The 20,264-nt window shown below is 36.0% G+C and overlaps 1 protein-coding gene across 2 annotated transcripts in view; it reads right to left on the bottom strand.

The window, feature by feature from the left end:
• The window catches only part of UBAC2 (UBA domain containing 2), a 153,281-nt gene that overhangs the window by 95,460 nt on the left and 37,557 nt on the right, over positions 1-20,264 (bottom strand). The gene's annotated exons all lie outside the window — the stretch shown is intronic.

Below are 20,264 nucleotides of genomic sequence, written 5' to 3' on the forward strand. Positions count from 1 at the left end.
TATTCATAATAAAAATTCTAGGCAAACTATAAATTAAAAGAGACTTCCCTAACCTGATAAAGAATATCTAAGAAATATATCTGCTAACATGTTTCATGATGAAAGACCAAATGTTTTCCCCTTAAGATCCAGAACAAGACAAGGATGTCAACTCTCTCTGCCTATTCAATACCATACTGGATGTCTCTGTCAGGTCAATGAATCAGGAAAATAAATAAAAGGTGTACAGATTGGAAAGGAAGAAACAAAATCTCTCTGTTCCCAGATAACATGAATATTTATGCAGAAAATCCAAGGGATCTTTAAGAAAAGCTATTAGGATAGTTCGGTGAGAAAGCAAAATGGTAGGTACAAAGGGCTAGAGAGAGTGGAAATGGGGAGGTATTGTTTAATGAGTTCAGTTTCAGTTTAGTAAGATAAAAAAGTTCTAGAGATCTGTTGCATAACAATGTAAATGTTTAACACTACTTAACTGCACACTTAAAATGGTTAAGATGACAAATTAAAATGACAGATACTACTCAACATTCATTATAATGGCTAAAAAAAGATTTTTAATTGATACTACCAAATGGCCTGAGGATGTGGAATAAATGGAATTCTCAAACGTTATTGATCACAGTGCAAATATTACAGATACTTTTGGAAAATGTTTGGCAGTTCCTTGAAAAGTAAAACATTTACCAGGCCACGTAGAAAAATGAACAGAATCAATAAATAGGAGAGTTCAATTAGGTTGCCAAAGGCAAGATCAACTTACAAAAATCTGTAACATCTCCAGTAATAAAATAACTACACTTAGGAAACACAATAAATAAATATAGTATCATTCACCGCAACAAAAACTATATGGTATCTAGGAATACAAAAGACCTGTAGAAGAAAAAATTTTAATCTAATAAACACAGATGTTATAAATGGAGTTTTCTTCCATGTTGGTTCTCCCCTCAAATCAATATATAAATTCAATGCCATCTCAAATTCCAGCTCCATCTTTTAAGATAATTAATTAACTTATTCTAAAATTCATATGGAAGAATAAAAGCACATGAACGGTTAGGTTAATTTTAAGATAGAGAAACAAAAAAGTGACTTGTTCTATTAGATGTTAACTGTACTAAAAAGCAAAACACTTAGAAATAATAAAGTATGGGGATAAACAGATCAATGGCATAGAACAGAGAGCAAAGAAACGTGTGTGTGCGTGTGCACGTGTACACCCCTATGACCCTACATTTCTGCTCCCAAGCCAAAGGGAGTCTATCGTGATCCATTGGAATCGCATAAGTTTGAATGAGAATATAGATAAAATAAGACAGCTGTGAGCTGATCATTTTTGAAGCTGGGTGATATTTAAACATGGGTTCACTATAGTGCTCTCTCCACTTTTGTACAGGCTTAAAATTTTCCATAATAAACCCAAATCGGTGACCTTCCCCGCTCAAGGGCTGGACCTACCTACAAGCTCTTAGGGTGATTTTTCTATTTACTCAGAGAAAGAAGACACGGCCTCAAGCTGCTCGAGGAGGAAGAGCTGGACTGAGCCCAGAAGCTCAAAGACCTGTGCCTTTTACAGAGAAGGCTAAAATATTCCATTTGGTCTGCAGAAGCAGTGAAGACATTTCGCTTATATCAAGGCCTTTGTAAAGGAAAGAATAAACAGTTCCAACAGATGATTCAAATCCAAGGCCTGTATCATACCTAGATTTGTGATTAGATGTACCACACTTGAATGGTATGGAAACTCTTAGGTAAGAAAATCACATAAAAGATTAAGTCTAGGACAACAAAAATCCCTTGGGATGCAGCAGTAGGAAATACAAAGTCCCTCTGTAGGGATACTTTCATGAGCTAGGATACAAGGGGGCTCCAACAGCAAACAAAACCCATTGCAAATGAGTTCACAACCAAAACTTCACAAACCACAAGTGGCACAGACTGCCCTGAGGGAAAATTTGATAATATGAGAACTAGAAGTAATAAAACAATGTATAAATGTGTAAAACGATTATATACTTTTTTAAAGGAATAGGAATCCTAATAAAACAACAGTGCAAACCTATGTGCTTCCATCTCCCAAAGGATCATGAATGGCTCCACACTGCTCTCTGAATAAAAGATAAAGTTTGCACAATGGCCTGTAGGCCCCGTGACCTCTCTTACCTTCTCGGCTTCATCTACTATTTCCCCCTGGCTCCCTCTACTCCAGCTACCCGGTTGTCTAAGTCAGGCAACCTTTGCACTGGCAACTTCCTTATGCCTGGAATACACTTCCCCTAGGTTGCCATATGACTTCATTCTTTGACTTCTCCAGGTTTCTGTTCAAATGTCACCTGTCTTTCTCCTAACTATACTTTTTAAAACTGCAACCCACTCATATCTTGCTATTCCTTTCCCTGGCTGGTTGATTGGTTGATTTATTTTTATACAGCATATATCATCATATGACATACTATAGATTATATTATTTTGTTTACTGCCCCTTAACCCCAATTATAAAGCAAATTCAATTAAAAAAAAAAAAAGATTGTGCTATTTTCTATTTTAATCAGTGCAGGTTCCTTTGAGCCCAGAAAAATGCTTATTATAAAGTAGGTACTCAATAAATATTTGTTGAATGAATACAGGGAAGAGATCAGAGGGAGCTGATCATTCTTGTAAAATATGAGGTAGAATTCTCTCATTCATTCATGTATGTGTACATGCACACTCAAACATTTACTAAGTGGTTACCTTATACAAGGGAGTATCAAGGTATTCCTTTCCTGGGTGTGGAAATTCTTCCGCCTTTTCCTAAGAAATGACTAAAACTGACTTTTCAAAAAATAACTTATCATAAAACATTAGTACATTTTATAAGTTATTAAAAGTACCGAGACAGTGTAGTAAAAATCACCTTTCACAGTTCAGCTTCCTATTCCTTATTTTTATCCTTCCTTTGAACTCACATGTGCCCATACCATCAATCATCAATTTCTATGCAACTGTGCGTCTGAATACAAACTCTTGTCTCCTACTTACTCAGTTTATAGATTTGGAGAATATTTTACTTATTGTTGATACCTATTCCTTTTGCTATTGATACAGAAATGCTAAAAGTAGGTATTAAAATTTACAACTCAATCTGTGCCCCATAATTAGCTAAGGTACATTATTTGGGAACATAAATGCTGATATTTACATGAAATTATAATATCTAACTTTGCTAAATTCTAATTTTCTTATTAACATTTACACACATGTGCATTCTGGTAAAAATAGAGCTTGAGCGTCATACAAGAGAGACAAAATCTAAAATAATATTACTATATCTCTGATGAAAATCTCTGCTTATAATTATCTTTGGTTAGCCCAATAATTTTCAGGTAATGGTATTTTTTCCTTATGGTTACCATTGGGATGAAGTAGGGTGTTGCCTCACCTTGAATCATTATAAAGTTGGAACTGTGTTATACTGAGCCTACCACAATCGGAACCTAAAATGATTCTCAGGATTCTATCTCAGGAATTTCACAATTGTTATACCAATGGTGTTTCAAATACTTTATCATGTAGTTTGGTGAAAAATAAACACATATCTATATAATCTTATTAACCAATGTCACCTCAATAAATTTAATAAAATTTAAAAAATAAACACATATACACAGTACCAGTTTTAAATTCTAACTATGGTATACATACTGTAAAAATAGTCACAAGGTATAGAAAATGTTCAACCCGTTTGTATAAACTATAATAGTTCACTTTCGTTTTATTATAAAATTATTTCATCATTTAATCTTCATTCAATAACTTTCTTAGGAAGTTTACAGCTTTTATCAAGTTCTGCCTAACACTGCCATCTAGTGTCCATAGGTGACTGCAGGCAAATCCTATGAAACTGCTGATGTGTTCCTTCAGAAAGAGAAAAACGGCTTTTATGTGGAAGCTTAAATAGTCTATATTCCAGTTCTGTAAAAATCATTAGTAATATATGAAAAGTATAAATTATTTTGGATATTTTACTTAACATATGTTTCAAAGACACCACCTTACCAACTCATTATTTAGGTATTTAACATTTTACCTTTAATTTAATGTTGTCGAGATTTTTTTCATTCTGTTCCTCTTTAAGTATTCATTAAATACTTTTCTGGAAGTACATACTTCAAAAATCCTACAATTTTATTTATTCATAATAAAGCAAAATCAATCATTTAAATTATATATAGAAAATAAAACCTCTTATTTTATAGTTTACTAGTATAATAACTATATTGCAATGAATTATGTCACAGTTATTTTATTTTTATTGATGTATAATAGACATAAAACATTTATTAGTTTCAGGTGTGCAACATATGATTTGATATTTGTATATATTGCAAAATGATCACAATAAGTCTAGTAAACAACCATCACCATACATATTTAGAAAATTTTGTGATAAGAACTTTTAAGATCTACTCTCTTAGCAACTTTCAAATATGCAATGCAGTATTATTAAATACAGTCACTATGCTGTACATTATATCCCCAGGAGTTATTTTTATTTTATCACTAGAAGTTTGTTCCTTTTGACCCCCTTCACCTATTTCACCTACCTCCTTATCTCTGACAACCACCAATCCATTCTCTGTACCTTTAAGCTGGTTTTTTTTACTAATGATTTCACATATAAGTGAGATCACACAGCATTCTCTGTCTGACTTATTTCACTTAGCATAATGTCCGTAAGGACCATCTATGTTATGTTGTTACAAATGGCAGGATTTCCTTCTTTTTTATAGCTGAATATTCCATTATGTGTATGTATATATGCGTATAAGTACATCACATTTTATATATGTTTTATATACATACCACATTTTCTTTATCCATTCATCCATTGATGGACATGTATGTCCTTGATATTTCAGGGAATAGGAGAACAAGTTCTGCTGTACCAGTACTGGGCTACATAGAACTTCCTGGGAAAATATGCTGGGCTCATATTAATTTTCTCTAGTTCTCTAAGCCTACAAGTAAATCCCAGAGTAAAGAAGAATGTAGACTCAGAGATGCTCAGGACCTAAAGGGCTTTCATGGGAATTTGATTCCTGCTACCTGCCCAACATGTGGATTTCCTAGACAACATTCCTGCCTTATGCTTTCCCAACCATTGCTGGAGTATCTTTAGTGTCTGAAATTCAGCACTTCTCAAGGGAAACACTTTGCCTTGAGACAATGAGTGCCATAGAGTTACTCCCTACCAAGCCAAATAACTTCCTGTAGCATCCCTCCATCATCTCAGTTCACCCTTGGCCATGTCTTTCCCCCGCTCCAATTTTTAACTCTTCTTTCATAGAACAACAGCCCCTTTAATAGCTGAATACTATTCTCCTGCCCCATATTCTCCTCTCCAGGATAAACACTGCCTGCTCTCTCAACTGTCTCTCACATGGCACGTCTGCATCCTTGCCCCTTCCATATGCTGATGAGAACACCAGAACCATGCTTCTTGCCCTGTAATTCTACCTACGTCATCTACAAGCACATCAGTGTTGATGGGAAGGCACATCACAATGCCATTTCATAGGTTTTCTTTGGCTTTTTCAGACACATGACTGTCAAAACAACAACTCTGCCATTCAGTGCCTCCATAGTTGATTTTTTAGACTGAAGAGAAAGACCTGAAGAGAAAAACACTCTTCAGCATTTTACATGTTGATTGAGGAGCCTATGACTCCAACTTGCTAAAACCAGCAAATGTGTTATAACTATTGCCCTTTGAAGGTGACTGCTAGCAATTCTTCCAAATCCATTTCTTCTTAACTGCAGGGATTTCTCTGCCTTGATATGAATTGTTTCCCAGGCTCCCCTATAATTCAATTATGGCCACATGACCAAGTACTTGCCAATGGTATGTGAGCAGGAGTGACATGTACAACTTCCAAAGCATCTGGTGAAAAAGCAATCCCTTATCCTGGACTTCCTTCCATTCTAATTCCTCCCTGTCAGCTGGAAATGGACACAATGGCGACCACCTTGGAGGGCACAAGTGAGGATGACAGAGCTGCTCCACTAGCTCAGTCCCCTGATGAATATCTAGAACAGAGCTTGCCTACCTACCAGGGATGTCACAAAAGAGAAACAGAGATCTGTGTTTTTTGAGCCACTGTGTTCAGGATTTCTGTTATAACAACTTAGCCTCTACCATTATTAAAATATCCTCCTAGTTTATATAATTTGAAAATCTGATGAGTGAACATGCTTTATTTCCAAAGTGATCATTAATAAATATTAATCAGACAAGCAGGGAACAAGAACACTATAAAAAGTTAAATGTTACACTTTCATTTTGTATTGTAGTAATAAAGACAAATGATTTTCAGGGCATAAGAAGCACTAGTAAATGGAAGGCTCTGAAGTGAATTCGAGAATAGAGCTTGTTTCTGCCTGTCCTATTTTACATGCTCCTGGATGAAGAAAAGGTGTTGAGGCATCCATTTATGATAAAAACTCTCGGCAAAGTGGGAATAGAGGGAACATGCCTCAATGTAATAAAGGCCATATATGACAAACCTACAGCTAACATCTTACTCAATGCAGCATTTTCCTTAAGACGAGGAACAAGGATGTCCACTTTCACCACTTCTGTTTAACATCATATTGAAAGTCCTAGCCATAGCAAACAAACAATAAAGAGAAATAAAAGGTATCTAAATTGAAAAGGAAAAGTAAAACTCTCATTATTTGTAGATGACATATTATACTTAGAGAACCCTAAAGATTCCACCAAAACACTGTTAGAACTGATCAATGAAGTCAGTAAAGTATCAGGATACAAAAGTAATATTCAAAAGTCAGTTGCATTTTAATACACCAATGATGAACTTTCAGAAAGAGAAATTAAGAAAACAATCCTATTTACAATTGCATCAAAACCAATAAAATACCTAGGAGTCAAATTAACCAAAGAGGTAAAAGACCTGTTCTCAGAAAATTATGTCATTGAAAAAAGAAATTGAAGATACAAATAAATGGAGGCATATACTGTGCTCACAGGTAGAAGAATCAACATCATTAAAATGGCCATACTCCCCAAAGCAATCTATAGATTCAATGCAATCCCTATCAAAATGCCAATAGTATTTTTCAGAGAGCTAGAACAAGTAATCCTAAAATTTATATGGAACCATCAAAGATCTGAAACAGCCATGGCAATCTTGAGAAAGAACAAAGTTGGGGATATCACACTACTTGATCTCAAACTATAATACAAGGCTACAGTAATCAAAATAGCATGGTACTAGCATAAAAACAAATACACTGATCAGATGAACAGAATAGAGAGCCCCAAAATAAATCCACACCTATCTGCTTACTTAATATATGACGATGTAGGTAAAATCTACAATGGGGTAAAGACAGTCACTTCAATAAAAGATGCTGGGAAAACTGGACAGATATATGCAAAAAAATGAAACTAGACCACTTTCCTATACCATATACAAAAATAGACTCGAAATAGATTAAAAAATGTAGGACCTGAAACAATAAAACTTTTAGAACAAAACATAGGCAGTAATCTCTCTGATATTGTTACAAGTAATTTCTTTTCAGATATATCTCCCTTGGCAAAGGAAACAAAAGGAAAAACAAATGGGACTACATCAAACTAAAAAGTTTTGCACAGCAAAGGAAACCATCGACAAAACAAAAAGACAACTGACTGAATGGGAGAAGATATTTGCTTATGATACATTGGATAAGGTTTTGATATCTAAAATATATAAAGAACTCATACAATTCAACAACAACAAAAAAAACGAACAAGCCAATTAAAAAATGGACAGAAGACCTGAATACAGATTTCTCCAAAGAGGAAATACAGATGGCCAATAGACATATGAAAAGATGCTCAAGGTCACTAATCATCAGAGAAATTCCAATTAAAACCACAATGAGATATTGCCTCACACCTGTCAGAATGGCTATCATCAATAAATCAAAGAACAAGAGTTGGTGAGGATGTGTAGAAAAGGGAACCTTCATACACTGTTGGTGGGATTGCAAATTGGTACAGCCACTATGGCAAACACTCTGGAGGTTCCTTGGACAATTAAAAATGGATCTACCTTTTAATCTAGCAATTGCACTTCTGGGTATTTACTCAAAGAAAACCAAAACAATAATTCATAAAGTTCTATGCATCCCACACCCATGTTCATGGCAGCACTATTTACAATAGCCAAGATATGGAAGCAACCTAAATGCCCATCAACAGACAACTAGATAAAGATGTTATGGTTCATATATAAAATAGAATATTATTCAGCCATAAAAAAATGAAATCTTATCATTTGCAATGACATAGATGGACCTAGAAGTGATTATGCTGAGTGAAATAAGTCAGAAAAAGAAAGATAAATATCATATGATTTTACTGATCTGTGGAATCTAAGGAACACAAAGAACAAACAAATTGAAAGCAGACCTACAAATATAAAGAACAATTAGGTGACAACCTGAGGGGAGGAGGCGGGAGCTGGGAGAAAGCAGTGAAGATTTAAAGAAATACAAATTAGCAGTTGATAGATGGTCATGAGGATGGGGAGTACAGCACAGAGAATGCAGACAGCAGCAATGTAATGGCTATGTGTAGAGCCAGAGGGAAGAGAGAGTAATCAGGGGGATCGTTTCATAAACTATGTAAATATCTAACCAATGTACTGTATACTTGAAACTAATAATAAATAGGCAGATAGACAGATAGAGATGATAGATAGGTAGGTAGATAGATAGGTAGATAGATAGATGAAAGAAAGAAGAGAAAAAGAAAGAAAGATGATAGATAAGAAAAAAACACAGTAAGCATTTTAGAGTTCCTTCTTTAAAATAAAAAGGTATTGAGAACTGACTGAATCTAAATACTGTTCAAACTAAGTCATTGGGAAAGGTCCTTAAAGGACACTACCCTAACATTTAAAATTTTAAAGCTTTTCAATTCATCCTTATCATGAGAATATGATAAATGTGAGAACCCAAAACCATGCCAAAAAAACTTCGATATATCAAAAGACACAGAGTAAAAAGGCAACCTATGGAATAAGAGAAAATATCTGCAAATCGTATGTCTTATAAGAGGTTATTACCTAGAAAAAATATAAAGAACTCCTACAACTCGACAACAAAAAACACGATTAAAAAATGGACAAAGGTCTTAACAGATATTACTCCAAAGATATACAAATGGCCAACATTAAAAGATGCTTAATATCAATAACCACCAGGGAAATCAAAATCAAAACTGAAATGAGATACCACCTCACATCCATTAGTATGGCTACTATCAAATCCAAACAAAACAGAAAATAACAAATCTTGGCAAGAATGTGGACAAATTGGAATCCCTGTGCATTGCTGGTTGGAATGTAAAATAATTCAGCCCCTATTGGAAAAGTGTATGGTGGTGCCTCAAAAAATTAAAAATAGAATTACTACATGATCCAGCAATTCCACTTTGGGGTATATACCCAAAAGAATTGAAAGCAGGCTCTCAAAGTGATATTTATATATCCATGTTCATCGCAGCATTAGTCACAATAGCCAAAAGGTAGAAAAAACCTAAGTGTCCATCAACGAATGAATGGATAAAATGTGGTATATCCATATTATTCAGCCTTATAAAGGAAGGAAATTCTGACATATGATACAGCATGGATAAACCTTGAGGATATTATACTATGTGAAAGAAGCCAATTACCAAGGGCAAATATTTATGATTCCACTTACATATGAGGTATCTAGAGTAGTAAAATTCACAGAAAATAAAATAAAATGGTGGATGCTAGGGGCTGGAGGGAGGGGGGTGATAAGGAGTTGTTGTTTAAAGAGTAAGTAGTTTTAGTTTGAAAAGAAGAAAGTTCTGGAGCTTGGTTGCACAACAGTGTGAATGTACTTAACACTACTGAACTATATACATTTAAAAATGGTTAAGACAGTAAATTTTATGTTGTATATTTTATCACATTAAAAAAAATTTTAAACCAATTCATATTTGTTCCATGGCCACCTTTACGTTTAACTCTAAGTAGAACATCAGGCACAAATAACATTTAAAATGGAATCTTTTGAAGGGCGAAGGAAGCATGGTGGAGTGAGAGACATCCTCAGATTCCTCTCCTTGAAACAACGATAAGCTGAACATCTAAAACTCAACAAAAAACACCCAAACTACACACACCGGCATGTCTGAGCATGGGATCTGTATATAAGAGCTACCACAGGCCTGAATCCTGTGGTAATGGACTGGGAAAAATAAAGAAGATGTCTTCCGCAGCCACCGGAGCTCCCTGCAAGAGAAGGGGAGGAGAGAAGGAATGCAAGTTCCCTGAATATCCTTGCCTGGGATAGCTGTGAGCTCCCTGTGGCCAGTTGGCTGCAAGGCCCAGTCATCAGGGCAGAAAGCAGAGAAGCGGGTCGGGACAGCAGAGAAACAACCGTTGATTTTTGCCGGCCGAGCTTGGAAAACGGAGGCTGAGCCACAGCTCCCAACCCCTAATCCAGAGGGTGCCTCCCTCCCATGCCCTCCGAGACCAATCACCAAAGAGCCCTAGGGGAGTCTGAGCAAACGCTGCCGAGACTGCCGCTGACACTGACCGGGACTGAAACTGAGGGTAGCGAGTGTGATTTAAATATCTATGAGAAAATTTAAAAAGTGTTATTAAGACTTTATATAAAGAAGGGATCCAAGAGGCTTTGACGCCACCTACTGGAAACCAAAAGAAAAGTGACTTCTTTGCAACAGGCAAAAGAGGATCTTTACATGTCTTCTTTCTGGAAAAACAGCAGAATACACTTCCATTAATGCCCAGGTGGAGAAATAGTTCATTAAACACCATGAACAACCAAGGTGACAAGGCATTTCAGAAAGAAAGAGAAAAATCTCCAGAAAATAAACTTACAGACATAGAAATATGCAACTTCAGTGACAGAGACTTCGAGATAGTACTTCTGAAAAAACTCAATGAGATACAAAACAACTCAAATCAACAATTTCGGGAATTGAAAAAACAATTAGATGAGCAGAGCAAGGAGATCGAAACCCTCAGAAAGAACCAAATAGAACTTCTGGAAATGAAGAACACACTGCAAGAGTTGAAAGATGAAATAGCAAGCTTGGGAAATAGTTGACCAAATGGAGGAAAGGATCAGTGATATCAAAGACAGAAACCTAGAAATAAATCACAAGGAAGAAGAGAGAAATCGAAGAATGAAAAATAATGAAAGAGAAATTCAAGAACTAGCTGATACCATAGGAGAGGAAACATAAGAATAAAGGGCATTATTGAAGGCAAGGAAAAGGAACAGGAATTAGAAAGCATTTTCAGACAAATAGTGGATGAGAATTTCCCAAATCTAAGGAATGGGCTAGAGCTTGGAATTTAAGAAGTCAACAGAATATCCAATTATCTCAACCCAAAAAGGCCTTCACCAAGACACATTGTATTAGTTATCAAAAATGAATGACAAAGACAGAATTCTCAGAGCAGCCAGAGAAAAGAAGATGGTAACTTATAAAGGAAAACCCATTAGATTATCATCAGACTTCTTAGTGCAAACCTTACAAGCCAGAAAGGAATAAAATCAAATATTTAAACTATTAAGTAAAAAAAACTACCATCCTAGAATAATGTATCCGGTTAAGCTCTCCTTTAGATATGAAGAAGAAATTAAGACCTTTCCAGACATACAAAAATTGAGGGAATTCTCCACTATGAGGCCTGCACTACAAGAAATACTGAAAGGGGTCAGCTCACCTAAAACAAAATGACAAACAAATAAACAAACAAACAACAAAAAAAACATAATTAGGAATAAAGTGACAAAAAGGCAAATAGAAGCAGAGGAGTGCAACCCTTACTAAGAATAGGGCATTATAGGCTTAAATAATAAGAAGTGAATCGTTATAACAAGACAGTAATGAACGTTCAGCATACATAGGAACAAACTGAGATAACAATGACTGAAAAGGGGAGGATTCAAAGATCCGAATTCGCAAAGGGGAATGGAGATAAGGCACGCATAGAAAAAAATGGACAACTGTATATATATAACTGTCCTTTACATATTCATAATGGTAACCATACACCAAAGATTCAGAACCAAAGTATATAGCATAAAACAAGAAGGACCACAGGGAAAACCCACAAAAGTCAACCAAAATAAAGAAAATAAAAACACAAGGACAAGGAAGGGATGGAAACTGAGCTACCAGATAAAATAGCTATAAGAAGACCTCACATTTCAATAATCGCCCTAAATGTAAATGGATTGAACTCACCAATAAAAAGGCACAGAGTTGCAGGGCGGATCAAAAAACAAAACCCAACCATATGCTGCTTCCAGGAGACACATCTCAGCTCTGGAGACAAATGTAGACTCAAAGTGAAAGGGTGGAAAATGGTATTTCAAGCAAATGGCATTCAGAGAGAAGTGGGAGAAGCAGTACTAATATCAGATGAAACATACTTCGAAATAAAAAAGGTAAAGAAAGATACTGAGGGACATGTCATAATAAGAAAGGGAACCATGAACCAAGAAGACATAACAAGATGCCAAAATGTTTTAGAGGAATGAGCACATGTCTATTATATAATACTATATAACATAGAAATTTTAGAAATTAACACAAAAAATATTTTATTATCTTCACTTTTAAAAAAATTTCAATCTCAACAAGAGTTCAATTCAAGTAAAGGTGAAGAGCTCCAAGACTGGCTAATCATCTGTAGATGGCAGTAGAAGCATTGTTTCATGTTAAAGCAGCCTTGCAATGTCAATCAGTATAGAAAAACTAGATAACACACATGAACAATCTAAAACTATTTCATGCTCAATTAATTGTGTAAGTTCTTCTACATTAAATAAATAAAATGTACTGACTTCTCTGACACAATGAATGTTTATGTGGCCCAAACACTTTCATCTTAGAGCATCTACCTGACTAATCCTAATGTATCTCATCTTTGTCTTTCTTCTGCTTGATATGTCTTTGTGATCTATCTACCCAGAAACATGAGGCATTATTTTTTGAACATAGTTTTCTTTCTTGTAGAAAAATAAACACAAATACTAGTAAAATCAACAGGCCTCTTTACTGATGGCCTGCTGTGTATGAAGCACTATGCTAGGTATACTAAAATATGTGGTGAAGATATATATGCTGGGTCCTTGTTAACAAGACTGACACAGAATGCAAAGAATAGTATGAGAGATGAGAGCACAATCAAGGGATGGATAACAATACAACTGTAAAAGAGAGATGCCACAGATACCTCTAACTCTAGTTGTAAACACCTATGATTACTGATCCTAAATAAAGAATGGCACTAATGTTGGAAGACTAAATCCTGTATGAGGGGCAGGATGAAGCAGTCCAAGTGTCTGTATCTCTCTGTCTAAACATGCACACCCTCAAGCTGTCCTGCAGGTCTCCGAGGGTGGTACTATACCTACTTTCTTCCCTTTTCTGTTAAGATTCTATTTAGACTGTGTGGCTTGCTGATGGTAAGAAGCTATATGAACCAAAAGTCATAAACTTCTCATAAAGAACGTCCATATGAAAAGTACTAACAATAAAAAGATAACATCATTGCAAAAATCAACTGATTTGTCACTGGTGCTAAATTAATTTTTAAGCACAAGAAAGAGAGTTCTGGTAAACAGCTCTTCTGAGTAACCCCGATCCATGCAGTTTTACTACCAAGGAAACACATAAAGCCTGCACAATTTTTATATCTTCCTCTGCCGACTGATTATAATGTCTCCAAGAAGTTCTCTACCACCCAAAATGATAGCTCTCCTGAATGAGTTGTGGGATATCAAGTGACTAAGAGTGGGCAGTCTCTCACGCTTAGGAACTGGGCAGCCTTGGACCTAGCCCGTTTTCACAGTTGTAATTCCTGCTTGCCACATCTAAAAATAATGGTTCAAGGGAAAATTAAAAGTAGATGGCAAATTAGCTAAAATAATCTAATATTCTACTAGAAATAGATAAATGTCTAAATAATAAAATCAAGTATGTTAAAATGAATGAGTTGACTTAAAGATAAACTAAATAAGATAAAAACATACATGCTAAAAAACAAAAAGTAAAAGACGTGAAAGGAGGGCAAAGGCCAGGACCTAATGGGACACTCTCAGAGCTCTGGGTACTGTGAGTTTAGAGTAGGCCCCAAACACCAATATACATAGTCAACTAGAAATGCATCCTGGGATGAGGTTTTACTAAATGAATCCTGAATACATTAAGGTTTACAGGCAGGAGATGTGAGGGCACAGAGTCCCACATCCTATCCTATATTTCTCATCTCCTGTCCTACAAAAATCCAAAGGAAGACACAGATAAAATAATGGGAAGAGTTGTTTTGAAATGCACAGTGCCAAAGGTGGGAGGCGCTTCCAGGAAGTGTCACCCAACTCCCTGTTTCTTCCAGTTGGGGGAGTGATGGTCAGAGCAGACTTTTTGAAAAAGACAACTCAGGTCATTAGTTAGCGGGACAGGCAGGGCTTCCACACTGTCATCCACTCCAGTCTGAAAATTCCCATGAGAATATTAAACTATGCTGTGAAGAAAAAAAGGGAACAGTTCAGGCAGGAGAGAGACAACAAGAGAGAAAAATAATATATGGTATCTAAAGCATGTACTACACAAGCTCTGAGGAATGCGATGATTCATAGGTAAGAGCCGAGACTCAAGGTGTTTTTAAAAAATTACTCAAGCTTATAAGAAGCAGAAATATACTCACACCCAGTTTTTGCCAGTTCAAACCCCAAGCTTTTTTGAAAAAAAGTCTTTGTGAATATAAAATGTAACACAAATACAAAAAAGTGCAGCACACTGGAAAATCCATTTGCTTCTTCTCCCTTCTCCACCCAGCTCTAGCTCTGTCCCAGAGGCTGAGGGTACACACTCCACTCAAAGGCTCAAAGGCCCCCTAACTTTCGCTGAGTCTACTAATAGGAGCCTCAGAGGAGGTTTGGGGAGGAGCCTGAGGCCAGGGTACTTATTCCCCTGGTTCCTTCCTGCAAGGTTACCTCAGGCTGATGTCCCTCAAAAGAAAGTACCAGTTTCAAAGACATCTGACTCTCCAGGTCCCTCCCTCCAGGTCTGGTAACCAGCCCTTCCTTCATCTCTGTAGGCCTAATGGTGGCGGGTGCAACAAGGTAAGAGTCCACCAAAGGTCCTCTTCTTGTCACAGGTTCCATTCTTTTGTCATTAGACCGTTATAAATAAGTTCTCCTTGAATTATTCTAAATATGCCATCTGTTTTCTATTGAGACTCTTATGGATACAAAGACAAAACAAAAATATACAGCTTAATAAATTATTACAGAACAAACACTAGCATAATTGGTACTTAGGTCAATAGATAGAACTTGTTAGCACCCCAGAAGTTCTCCCGGTGTCCCCTCCTTACTATTACATGCTCCTGCAAACCACCAAAAAGTTTTATCACCTGAGCATAAATCCTTAAGTATTTTGTTTGGTCTGCTTTTGAAATTCATATATATGGAATCATACAATATGAATTCCTTTATGTCTTGTCTTTTCCATTTAACACCATATACACAAGATTCACCATGTTGTTGCATGTGCCTACTATATGAATCATTTTGACTGGGAAAAGCACTAATTGTCTATACCACAACTGATTTATCTATTCTATAGCTGTTGAAAAATTGTGTTGTTCCTAATTTGGAGTTATTGGAAATAATAACTATGAACATTCTAATCTATGTCTCCTGGTACACAGGAACATATATTTCTATCTAGGAGTGGAATTTGAGTCATAGGATATATGTATCTTCATTTTAGTACTTAATATTCACCTGTTTTCAAATTTAAACACTCCACCAACAATGCACAAGAGTTTCTAGTTGCTCTATATCCTCACCAATATTCATGTTGTCAGTCTTTTTCACTGTAGGCATTTAGATGAGTGGGTAATAATATCTTATCATGGTTTTAGTTTTCATTTCCATGATTACTTATGAGGTTGAGCATACTTACATGTTTACCAACCATTGGGATATACTCATTTTTGAGCGCTTAAAAGTTTTTGGCCCATTGAATGACAAAGATCTTTCTAAGCACCAGAATTAAATTTACAGGCTGACAGAATGCAGGTACAAAATCTTTCCTTGGGAGTATCAACTCATTAGTGAGAAAGAGAGAAAAGAAAGGATGGTCTATTCCCTCGGGAGACTTTTTGCTACAGATCAAACACTATTCTGATGATTCTCTACTAAGTAGGACCAACTTCAACAAAAATTACTAAGACACAGTATAATACCATAAAACAGAAAGAACACAACACAACCTCACAATCTGAGAATCATGAGTAAATATTCCTGGGTTACACCACCCACACTACTATTGTGTCCTCAACATACTTTGCTGTCAGCATGAAGATTAAATTCGACAACGCATGTAAAGCACTTAAACCCCCGCTTGATGATTATTCACCTCTGATTATCTCTGATAATACAGGTAAGGGTAATAGCAGAGATAATAATAATAAAAAATAACCTAAGAAACTCTTTTTAAAATAACAACCTTCGGTAAACAGTTCTTCTGAATAACATGTATAGACATGTAGTTACTCTTTAGTATACGGTCTGTATACTAAAATTCTCAATCACACACACACTAGTATACAGGTTTGTATTTAAGTAATTCAATAACATCCATTGTTCCTTTACAAATCCTAACTCTCCATGACATTTCTTGCTACTTCCTCATATTACTAGGTATTTTTCCCTATACACTCATGTCCCTATAAATATACCATATCCTTTAACTGTGAGACCAGAATCTGCAAGAGGTAGCCATGTGCATCACAATAACCAGAGAGTTCTCCTCAGTCAGCTATCCTGGGGACTCTGGCTCTCCAGTCAGGTAGTGAAATGTCACACTGCAAACTCTTGGCCTGGGGTCCTGCAGGATTTCAGTGGGTTCAGGACTGATTTCACTGCCAGGTAGAAGCCTTCTCCTAAGATCCTCTAAGTGAGAGAATTGTTAACATTTTTTAGGGAATCCTACTTTTGTTGCTGATTTCGATAGTGAATTATCTATCACTTTGGTTTTCTGGGTTCAACTTGTTTGTTGTTAAGTAATTGTCTACACATCTATAAAAACTAAAGGTAAGTAATTGATTGTCTACACATCTATAAAAATTTAAAACTGCACAAAAATTGCCCAGAAAAAGAAATTTAGGAGTTGCTAAATTTGTAATACAATTTAGGATGTCAAGTGGAGTGCAGGCTCATCTTCATTTGGCTGTAAGATTATAAGTTGTTGGAATTAAAAAAAAAAAAAAACAGATTTAGACAAAGAGCATCTCTGTCTTCTTTATCTAGAAATCACTATTCAACATATCTCTCCCCTAAAAAATCAAAAAGCAGTCAGTTTAGATACAAGTTTGAAAAAGAGAGGAGAGACGGACAAGATTTTATAACATAAAAGTGGGAGACGTTATGGGCTAAATGATAACTCTGACCCTAGTTCAGAGCACTCCTCATTTCCCTCATCCCTTCTTCTTTCTGGGGATTGGCTGTCTACCAACCACTCTGAATTTATGTGTTGCCAGCCACCTGTGCTGGGTTCTCTCATCACAATACCCATTGAGGAACTGGGATAAGCCCCCCTTACACTTGCTGTGATAAAGAAAAATAGGTTAAGAACAGGAGATATAATTTTATTTGTGGCATAGGCAAATCTCTAATACAGGAGCATGCTTTATAATGGGGATTTACTGTGTAAATCTATTAACTACATCATTTCTAATAATTATAAAATTGGCTTAACTAAACTATATTATATTCACTCAAACTGGGCTCAAAAACTAAAATAAAAAATCAGGGCTTTTAATATCTAACCTAGAATGCAAAATGGAACTTAAACAGATTATTTCATAATGCGAAGGGAACTCTGTAGACCCTGGGAATACATAAAATCCCTCTTTTGTGAGGTGAAGAATTTCTTTCATATTCTCATATTCCAAAATAAAAGCAGCATGAATGGTCCCTGGGTAAGGCAAGTTCTTCTATTTGAATAAAAATTCATTACATTTAAGTATTAAAGAAGCAAACGAGACACTGCAAAATTTACTTGCTGTCAGTTTGGAGAAATTTTTTTCACTGTAATTCTTTTCCAGCATAAAGTTACTGTGAAGAGGAACACAGAGAGTGATGTTAAGTGCTATGAGGGTCGTTGAGAGTAGGAGAGGGTGGTTCCTGCCTCCATGCTCCTTGCCTCAGTCCCTGTATCTGCTCTGTGGTTGGCAGGGCCCCCGCACATAAGCTGGTCAAAGTATCCCTGATACTGATACCTGGCTCAAAAAGCCTGTTAAATACAACACATACCAACCCTGAAGGATCTCAGTTTACTGGTGGGTAAAAGGCAAGTAGATATGTAATAATAATACAAACGCATGCATTACAGGGCTAAGTAAGTACCAAGTGCTAAGGAAACTTACAGGGGTGAATAACCAATCCAGCTTAGGAGATCAGAGAAAACTTCCTGGAAAGAGCATTATTTAAACTTAAACTTTAAGTAGCAAATGGCCAAGCCAAGAGATGGGAGTACAGTGGTTTGGAATGTTACATGCTGGAATAGCATGTGAAAGGCAAAGAAGAACAAATGCAGAAAGTCCCACACAGCTAAAACGGAGAGGAAGGTGGGAAGGTGAGAGCTGATCCATCCTCGAGCTGTACTCATGGGGATTTCCTAACTTGCCCCTTGTTGCCCCTGAGAGACTGGCGAGTCAAAAAAAACCCTAATCTCCCTGTGTATGATAAAGGCCTCAAAGTCTTAATAAGATATATGCCATCATTGTATCTACAGATTTGAGCAGCACAGGGGATGCTAATCAATACTTAATTTTAGAAACCTTCTCACAGGCTACATGAAATTAAGGCAATGAAAAGACTGATCCACAGGTAAGAGGTTTCTAACTCCAGCTGAAATATCAAACTCCTATACTGCATAGGAAACATAACTCCATGTATTAAAAAACTGATTAATGTAAATTATTCAGCAATGAATAAATCCTGTCTAGTGAATATATCAGTGTAATCACCTCATAACAAGAAGTTATTATAGCAGCTAGGGCAGAAACAGGAGGACACTGAGCTCAGCACCTGAAGAAGCTGGGCCTAGTTGTCTGGGCTCCTCAGCAAGTCGCCAGCCTTGCTGGGCCTTAAATCTTCATCTACACAAGAAATAGTTGCTTTAGTTGTTGTCAATGCTTCTAAAACCCATTATTCTGGCAGTTAGCACAATCAAAAGTATTTAGTCACCAAAGGCAAGGATTTAAATAACTTTTATAAGTCACAGTCTTACTATGGTTTTGTCTGCGGAAAAAAAAAAAGATTCAAAAAACAAAGTTAATTTCGTGTCCCTTTTAAAAGCTGACAAATCATGCATAACAAATATAAAGATAATTAAAATTTTAGGACAAACAAATGAGATGATTTTTTTTTAAGAAAAAAGAAAGTAAAAAATTTAATATAACTAGGCAGGCAATGATTAGGGTTGCTTACTTCCCTTTCCATTGGTTTCACTTCCCTTCCTAATTTGTAAATCATTCCACTAAAGACTTTCAAAATCCTTTCTTAGCAATTGCAGGGATGTTTATACACAAGGAATTATTTCTAGCCCCCCCCCCCCCCCGCCCATGACAGAAAACGGATATGAAGCACTGACTGGGGACTTAAAAAATACAAGGAAACTAAAGTGGGTAAATGTATATGCAAAGCAGAAGCAAATAATTGAGGGTTCCAATTTTAACCATTTAAAAATGTTTTAACAGTAAAAAATGGATATTCTATGAGTTTAGGAACTTTGTAGTAGTGGCTTAACTCTGTTTTCAAGTGCCTAAGAGCCAGGCATTATGTTAACCACTTGGGATTTTTATTATGTTGACCCTTGGAATTTTTCTGCTTCATAGTGCTCACGATCCCATCAGAAGGGTATTATCTCTATTTTAATTGTATAGAAACTAAGTAGGAACAAAGGCTCAGAGTAGGTGGGTAACTAGACAAAGTCACACAGCTTAGAAAGTAAAGAAGCCATACTATGAAACCCATTCTAATCAATATCAAATATGATACTCTTTCAATAGATGATCCAGACCTGAAGTAAATAAAGTAAACAAACTGAAGACATTGTTGTATGATTCTCTTTAATTTATGCCATCATTTCAAGTGGAGCTTATGCTGAGCATGACTTC

This window comes from Rousettus aegyptiacus, unplaced genomic scaffold (assembly GCF_014176215.1).
Source record: "Rousettus aegyptiacus isolate mRouAeg1 unplaced genomic scaffold, mRouAeg1.p scaffold_m13_p_11, whole genome shotgun sequence".
Classification (NCBI taxonomy): domain Eukaryota; kingdom Metazoa; phylum Chordata; class Mammalia; order Chiroptera; family Pteropodidae; genus Rousettus; species Rousettus aegyptiacus.